At 40.8% G+C, this 8934-nt stretch overlaps 1 long non-coding RNA gene across 1 annotated transcript; it reads right to left on the bottom strand.

The window, feature by feature from the left end:
- Positions 1-6171: 6171 nt before the first annotated feature.
- LOC123023122 lies at positions 6172-8934 on the bottom strand. The gene is made up of 2 exons (XR_006414641.1): positions 8905-8934; positions 6172-7103 (listed from the first exon to the last, which is right to left on the bottom strand). It is a non-coding gene; the product is annotated as an uncharacterized LOC123023122 (long non-coding RNA).

The raw sequence follows: 8934 nt of genomic DNA on the forward strand, positions 1-8934 counted from the left end.
ATCTGACATTGATATGAGTGTCCTGGTCTAACGGTGACAGATAAAATGCCTTTCCAGTACCAACAATCTGGAATTTGAATGTGAGGTCTTTGAAAATCAAACTCACTTTTTGGAAGCTTCAAAGGAAGTCATAAACTCACTCTAAAGATGGACCCTTGGCTTCTGCCGGCAGCTTTGCATGAGCCAACCTCTTACTGGGTATGTGGTCTCAGGAACCCACCAAGCCCGGTTCTCATCTAGCATGGAGCATTTCCCATGGAATGACTTATTTTTCTTGAACAACTAATCTGTGGCTGATTGTAGGCTTGATTGCTTGTACCATGGTGGGTTGTTCTTTTGTCTGAACCCAAGTGAGACTGATTTCATTGTGGTTTGCTGGGATGGACTATGGAATGATGTGTCAAGAGTGGCTAAGAAAACTCTTCCACCAGTGTTGAAACGGCACTTTGGAAGGACCATACCTTATTCCTTGACTTTTATTTACTTTCCCCCACCCACGCCCTCAAATGTTCAGTTATTAATCATAATCATCATTGCTATTTGTTATTGTGCATGCTCTTGTGCAAGTGCTTTGTTACAGCTGTCCTGCATGTGTAGTCTTGCTTAGTCAATTCCCATGTGTGTTTCATCCATCAATGGGAGCAGCCAAGTGAAGTAGGTAACATACGAGGAAATTGATGAGATGAGGTTGCCTGGTGACTAATTTGTGCACAGTTAGAAAGGGCTGGGAGAGAAATCCTGGTAAGACAAAAGAGGAATTCAGAGGCCTCAAATGTTGACGTGGGGAGGAAAAGGAGTGAGTGCACCAAAAGAGAGGAGGTAGGTGTGTGTGTGTGTGTGTGTGTGTGTGTGAGAGAGAGAGAGAGAGAGAGAATGAGAGAGAGAGAGAGAGAGAGAGAGAGAACACTTCCCTCTTGTCAATATGATCCTCTTACTTTTAAGTGTTAACCTGATATGTCTCAGTGGCCTCCACCTTTTCAACACTTCCCTGAGTCCAGAAAAGTATAATGACAGTTAGAACACAAAACAAAAATGAGAGGGCCGCTGCATGGGAGCGTGTTTCTGAATATTGCTTCTGCGTCCTTCCTTTCTCCCACTGTTTTTTCTCCCCAGTCCTTCACACAGATTAGCCTGTATGGGATCTCATCCTGTCGCTCTCCTTGCAAGTCACCTGCTCCACTTCATGGCCCCTTTTGATAGCTGAAACAGACAAGGCAATTGGCCCAGCAAGACGTCCATACACGAGACAGCCATACATGCACACTTTTGCACTTGCAAAAGACCAGTAGAAATAATAAAAAAAGCTAACCAAATTTCCATACTTTGAGGCTCCAGAAGGAAAGACAGAAAGACAGACAGAGGGGAGTGGGGGCAGGGGGAGAGAGAGGATAAAAAGGAGTGGCAATCATAGTGGAACAGGGAAGGCAAGACAGGTTGCCAGAGCCAGCTGAAGGACTGAGGAGGAAAGAATGGGAGAGCAAGGCATGCTGGGCCTAGTTGTCTGCCAGAAGGACCGTGAGTTGTTCAGCCAACAAGGCACTGTGGCTTAACATTATGTTCGGAACTGCTCACTCTCTCAGTTCACAAAAGACACAGTGAATCCAAACACTTCAATATAAGAGGAGGATTAATATTAGAGGACCAGACTTAATGTGGATTATCTCATGTCACAGTATTCTGTGCAAAGGCTCAATGGATGACTTTGGGTTAGATGTCTAAACAATGTTTCATGTGGCTGTTTTCCACTGAAAATGAAGTTTGGCTATTGACTGTTGTCAGTATTTGAGAGAATAGATTTCTGATTTGTGTGTAGGCTTCCAGACTGACCCACAGAGGTGAGTGGGATGCTCAGAGTTACAAGAGAGCAGTATCCAATTCCTTTTCTTTTCAGGCTGCTGCAAAGAATGTCCCTGAGGTGATTTTGATACCATTGGACTTCGTGCAGGCAAGCAAACTGGAGCCGTTTGGATGCACTGAAAAATTTTCCCTCACACAGTCCCTAATGCAACAGCAGACTGCATTGTTCAATACCAAACAAACACAGTGCTTCAAAATATCTGATCCAGATTGAGCTGGAACATTTAAACTCAGGAGCAGAGAAAGAAATCCCAAAATATTTTGACAATCATAGAATTTTAAGCCATGTTCTGCTATCTATGAATTATCATTGGTTTACAGCATTTGCATGTAGTTCTCCCAACATTAAATAAGAAACTAAAGATAAAAATATGGATTAAAGGGCTAATAGTATCAGCTCCTGATACTGCTTCTCCCCTCCCACCTTCTTCTCAGCCACAGTGAGTTTCATTCCTGGGAAGGGGTGCAAGGAAGGCCTCGGATTCCTCAGACTGTGGTGATCTATATTTGACAGGATATTTTTTAAAGCTAAAGTTTCACGTTGAACTTCCATCTTGCTCTGATTTATGCTGTATATACCTGTGCATTTCTCTGTGTTATGGCCTGGATCATAGAGAAAACTGATGGAAAAGCATGAAAAGCCACTTTCTACTAAGTCCTATGGCCATTGTTTGTCTCCTGTGAACGAACACGTTTGCTGTACTAAGCTCTGAAATACATTCTTTCATTTTAGCTGCCCTTTTGTCTTGTGATTGATTTATATGCCAACTCCATTAGTTAGCAACAGTTACTTCTGGCATTGCTAAATTTGTAAATTTGAAAGCTGATTATGAGAGGTTTTTTTGTAATTTAAATACAATTTATTTTGTTACAATAGATGCAGGAGCTGGGCACTCCCACCTTCAAGAGTGTAATCAAATGTACAAAGGGATGTATAATGCACCCAAGGCTTAATCATATTCCATTTTACTTGATGTGACTTACTTCTGAATAAACATACATAGAATTGAACTTCAATTGCTGAACCAAAAGGAAAATTAGCAAGTACAGTTTTTAAAGGAGAGGAAGAGAAGGAAGGAGAATCCAGGAAATTACAAGTCCAGATTGGAAGAAAACTATTAAAGCTATTTATAGAAAGTAGATTTTAATTTTTTTTTAAATTACACTTAGAAACTCATGAAAGCAGCAAGGCTGCTAAGGAAGAATCGTGGCTTCTGCAAAAGGAAGGGTTGCCTATTTTTAAAATTACTTGGAAGTGCTAGCAATCACATACATGGGCTGATCAACAGATATTATTATATTTTTGAAATATGATTTACAATTCACCTTAGCAAAAAGAGATTTTTGAAAAGGTTAAGGTGGTCTCTCATTGAAATCACTTAAGCAAAGTTGTCAGGAAGGAAAATGAGTTACCAGGGAGCAAAGGACTGGAATAACCAGTGGTGGAAACAAAGCAGTTCCACCCACTTCTCTTTATTGTGCCTAATGTTGTTTGAAATTCATAATATGCACTGAGTAATTACTGCCTGAGCAGTTGCTTCCTATGTATGGGTTGTACCCATTTTAAGCTTTATGTCAACCTTAATCTGTGGCTGTTGGGTTACAACCCCCACCATCCACAGCCAGCATGACCAGTGATCTTGCTGTCTGGGAATGACAGGGATTGGGAAAGACCACTTTACACAAAGGACCGTGCAAATACCTGGATGTTGTTTTCTTTGGTTCAAATGGCATAATGGATCTTTCATTCAATAAATACAGTGATCACTGTGAGCTTGTACATGCGTGTATGAGTATAGAAAAGCCAAACAACGATAGGCATTAATCACTGAAATATGTTAATTTAGCATTGTGAGGCTGCTTGGACTGCACTAATGGGGGAAGGAATATGAAAATTAAGCTTGAACTGGGTACCCCAATTGTACAAAACACTACAATTACTTAGCTTGAAAAGCTGACAAACTTGGGACATGAACTCTAATATTTATGTAGAGTTTTTGTATGCCATCCCATTGCTTATAGCCTTATAGAAATAGTTGTGTTTCATACAATGGCCAAGCCATTCTGTGTACACAAGGAAATAGTTGAGGTCAATAAGCTTCCTTCTCCATGTTTGAACCCACAGTTAACTGAAGGGAGAGGGAATACCTATCTTTGCAAATCAAGCTACAGTGCAGTAATGAGGAATTTGACTTTGTGGTCAGAACCAGATGTGGTGTGTATGGTTTGGTTAACAGTGATGCTAGACTGAAATATCAAAATGAAGCATCCATGAATTGATGCATAGGCCATTCATTCTCCAAAACCATTCTGAACTAATGCTGAAAGAACTGTTTCTTTTTGTCATTTCAGCATAATACGCCATTGCTCAATCGGTTTCTATTCTAGGACCAAAGTTTTCTTACAATACATTGTTTCCATATACAGATAAAGCAAATCTACATGTACAAAACATAACAAAGATTATTTGTATATCCTGCTGTTGCATGGGGTGCCTCCTTGTCTCCTATCTCAGTTGCTGACCAAATCCACATAAAGTTAGCTTCGATAATAATAGTGTCCTGACTAGCCACTGGGTCCTAGCAAGAAATTGCCTTTATAGTGAACTGAGAATACGCCAAATCCCTTCAAGTGTAAAGCACAATCTTTTGCATGCATAAAATTGTCTACTGCTATGTCTAGTGCGCATAGTTATAAACAAAGTGTTTACTCCCTTGTAATCTACAGCGCAAATTCACAAAGGCATGCAACTCCATGCTTTGCTTTTAGTAAGAGTGGGCAGACTCCATGCTTACAGGATGTTGTGTTTTGTTTTGTTTTAAGCAAGACCATAAGATCTGTCAACTAGACCCAGATACAACATAATGACTCAGGTGGGAGCACACATGCTACAAATTAAGTAAAATGGGTATTTCTCAGCCCAGAGATTTGTTCAGTATCAGAACCAAGCTAACCAGTTGCTAAACAAGCATTTACTCATGGCTTCCCCACAAGCGTTTTTCAGTGACCTAATTTAACGGCCAAGGAGATGCTTTTGCTATTGTTGGCAATTGGGAGCACAACCTAGTTGTTGTACAGCAAATCACACAGTGATCTACCTTTTGACCACTTCAGGCTCACAGCATGTGCCCCGTTTTCTAACAACATCTATTGATAGCAAATACTCATTGCCAGATGGAGGTATAACATCAAACTAGGTAGGGTTTTGTTCATGAACGTAATTGGCATATCACATGACCCCAAGAAGTTTCAGGAAAGGAACAATAAAAAAATGGCCCAATTTATGTTCTGTCAAGACAAAAAGACTTATGTAGTAGAAATTTCAAACTCAATTTTACCCCCAGGTGGTATATAGCTGGGTGGAAACAGGACTTTTGGCAGAACAGGGAAGATAGTGTCTCTCCATACAGATTTTGAGGTGAGGGTACAAAGAAAAGAGGAACTGAAGTTTATGTGATGTTGGATTTTGCCTCAGCCATACTGAAACTGCCTTGAATCCTGCCTGTGAAGAATCTCTTCAGATAAGCCAGGAAAGAGTGGCAAAAACACAGGCAAATTTGTGTTCAGTTAAAAATAAGGGATGGACTTACATAAATGAACTCAACAGAAATTTCATTAAGGCATATACAATATTAAGTATCATTTCCCAGTACAGCACATAGTTCACTGGGCAACATAAGGTGAGTCAAACTGAACACTTCATTTTTCACTGCATCTGTATATTGTAAATGGCAATGCTGCATAAGTCTACAGAGAGACAGGGTGCCCTCTGCTGTTACTTAAATAATTTCACCAAATGGAAACTGAAATTCTGCAGCTTATAGGCACATGCCATTGGCATTGTGCATGAAATATACTGGAGCTGAAAAGCAGAGGTGACATTTAACAAGTGCTGCACTGTCCCGAGGTTGGGTTGAGCAGTAGCAGAGTCACACTAGAGACTGTGATAATGCACGTGGAAGAGCAATAACATTTTTTCAATTGTGGCAAAGGTCACAGGGTTGCTAGCAGAAAGGGCATTCCCTTTCCTGTACTCTTCCCATAATACTGATGTTACAGTGCCATATCATGCTTGTCTCCCTCTCCCCAAAAAATGGCCAAGAATGTTGAGTGCAAAGGGGGAACAAAGGACATGATTACACTGAACAGTTATCTTGTTAAAGTTAAATGCTTTGTGGGAGAAAACAGAAAACTGCATTTTGCAGTAAACTTGACATCATTTGTCATGTTGCTCTGCTTTACTTATAACTTGATACTTCTAAGACTCTACTTTTGGGCTGTGTGCAAAATTTACTAAACACAATGTAGATCAAATTCAGAGGCAACAGGTTTTATTTGGATTTTCTTTCAAAATAGAAGTCTATACATTGTGAGGTCATGTAACATGACCAGTCCTCTAAGCAGAGGTCTGTTTGAGAAACTGCTAACCTCTACTGAAGTTGAAGGCCCACTGGAATTGTCATAGTGTGTACATACCTCCAATGAAGGAAAGGCTAGAACACTGATTAATGACAGTTATACAAACAAGCAAGTTGTGGGAATCAATGCAGAAAAGTAAACACCAACAAGGCAAGCTAGTCTCAGAATGTTCAAGTGATGGGTATATTATTCTGGTCTTTAAGTAAATGCCTAGCATCAAGTTATTAAACTGCCATTAGGGTGTCATCAACAGAGAAAGAAAAACACATTACATTGAAGAAATAATATTTTTGAAGGTACTACTGTATTAATGTAGCTAGTATACACACTACTAAGAAAGATGTTTACAAACAAATATCCTCAGTACTAAAAATATCTATATACATAGGGATGCTTCTTTCTAACGAACTTATTTTCAAAGTATTCAGCTTTAACATCAATGACAAAGGACAACTGATGTTGTATTCTGCATGCAGTTTGGGATATTCATAGTAGGCCTAAATTCAATCACCATCTCACTTTGGAGCATTTTTAAGCATTCTCCCTACTTCTGCTAGTGTCACAGAAACAATAACATGGCTCTTTGTTGGCAAGTTGTCAGTTCTTTGCCTGTTGTAAAGGAGGTATCAATTATCTTCACAGCAGGACAGCTTCAGCTCATCACGTGATGTGTACTTTCACCCCTCTTGCTCTAAGCTTCTATTTGGTGCTTTCAGGAGCACACGATAACCACAAAGGTTGACAGATTTATTGGTCCTTGCTTAGCAGCCCTTTCACTACAAAGCAGAGTTCAAGAAATCAAGAAGTTCAGCACGGTTTCGATCTCGCTGGAAAGGAAAAAAAAGTCATTAAGCTTATTTGATATCCATTTTCTGTAGGCAGTTTGAAGTATTAAAAATCTCTTTGGCAGCCTACATTTTCAAAGATACAAGCCCTTCTTAGATCTATTTATACAGCTTTGCAGTCATGCAGCCTGATCCCACACATCCTGAGTCAGAACCTGCTTAGTTCAAGTGGACAGACTACCAAGACTGCACATGCCTGCAATACTAGGCAAGCAATGCATGAACAATCTCTCTAAAAGATCCTTAATGGCAATGACCATCTTCAAATGCCAAAAGAAGGGCATGAAGCGTAACCCAATGTCTGTTTTTCCAGCAGCTGTTGCATTGTCTAGACATTCACACTTGTGAACATGTTTAGGCAAGCAAAAAGAAGACAAGAAATTTCTGCAAATGTTATACATTACAGGTGAGAATTTAAACACAGTGTTGCAGTGTATCCCTTTCCCTAAGAGGAGAGCTATTGTTCAGTTGCCTGGAGCAGGAGTGTTGCAGAGCTATTCAAGCCTCTTGGGGGTAGGGTAGTTCAGGAGTGGGAATAAAGCAGCTTTTTCTTCCCCCACTGGCTTGCTCCTGTTGTGCAATATGTTATTTTATTTAGTGCATTTTCATACTTGCTCATAGCCAAAGCTCTCTGGGCAGATCACAAAAGTTAAACCATAAACTATATCATGATTAATATAAATCCTTATTTTTTTAAAAAAAACTATATAGTACTGGACAACAGGCAGCCCCAGCCCTTAACCACTGCAGCGATAGGAAGGTGAGGGGCCCCACCTTCAGCAGTTACGGACTGCTTGGACCACTGCGGTAGTTCAGGAGCAGTTTGGCACACAGCACCCCTCCCCCCACCCTGATCGCCACCTCCACAGCCCCCTGGGCAGTGACTGTAATCTGTCGAGCTAACACTGTACGCTTTTCCTGTGTGTTCCCTGCCGGTGGTGGTGGTGGGGGGGTGGTTCAGCAACCATTCCACGCTTTGGTTGTTCTCCGTGATGGAATAAATGGGTGAGATTTATGCAGCGTCTATTTGGATGTCACTGAAACTCACCACATGAGGAGGAATGGGGCCACGCTTAGTTCTACCTCCTGTCATGACACGATGCGACTCAGCCCAAAGAAATCTACACACGCAGTGCAAAGGCCCAGGGTCCCAAATCATGTGGCTGCACACACACGACTGTACACTTGATGGCCTCCCTGCTGCAGGTCTTTGGGTGGAGCGACATGGTGATGCAATGTCAGGAAATGGGGCTACTCTGGCTGTCCTGAAAGTATGTACTGTATTTTTGGGTGCTTGCATTTTGCTTCTACACTGACGGGCATTCAGCGACTAATGCACTAGATGGAATACATTATGATGAGAGCTACAGCCGTGATCTAGCGGAAGTCACATGGAACAACTGGTATTTACAGAAATGCATTTCCGTGTGTGTGAAACGATACAACTAGCCAATTCAACAAGGTTCAGAAGACCATCACAGTGGTGCTGTGTATCTGTACTGGCAGTGTGTTCACATCCGGAATAAGGTACAGAGCAAACTTGGATTAATATTTACATAGCACTTTTATTTTGCAGAGTGCATTAGGATTTTTAGGGTGCGGCCCCATACATGCTCAGAACCATGCCTGGATGGGGCATGCTGGAAATAGTTGGCCCTTTCTCTGTTTAATCATGCCCTTATTTTTGCTCTTATTGATTTTAAAATATTTGATGCTACAACCAAATGACCTATATACCAGTAAACCAACATTTTTAACCAATAGAAAATGTATGACATGTTACCTCTTTATCCTTTTTACTCTTTTTAATTTT

This window comes from Varanus komodoensis, unplaced genomic scaffold (genome assembly GCF_004798865.1).
Source record: "Varanus komodoensis strain SLA01 unplaced genomic scaffold, ASM479886v1 scaffold2, whole genome shotgun sequence".
Lineage (NCBI taxonomy): Eukaryota > Metazoa > Chordata > Lepidosauria > Squamata > Varanidae > Varanus > Varanus komodoensis.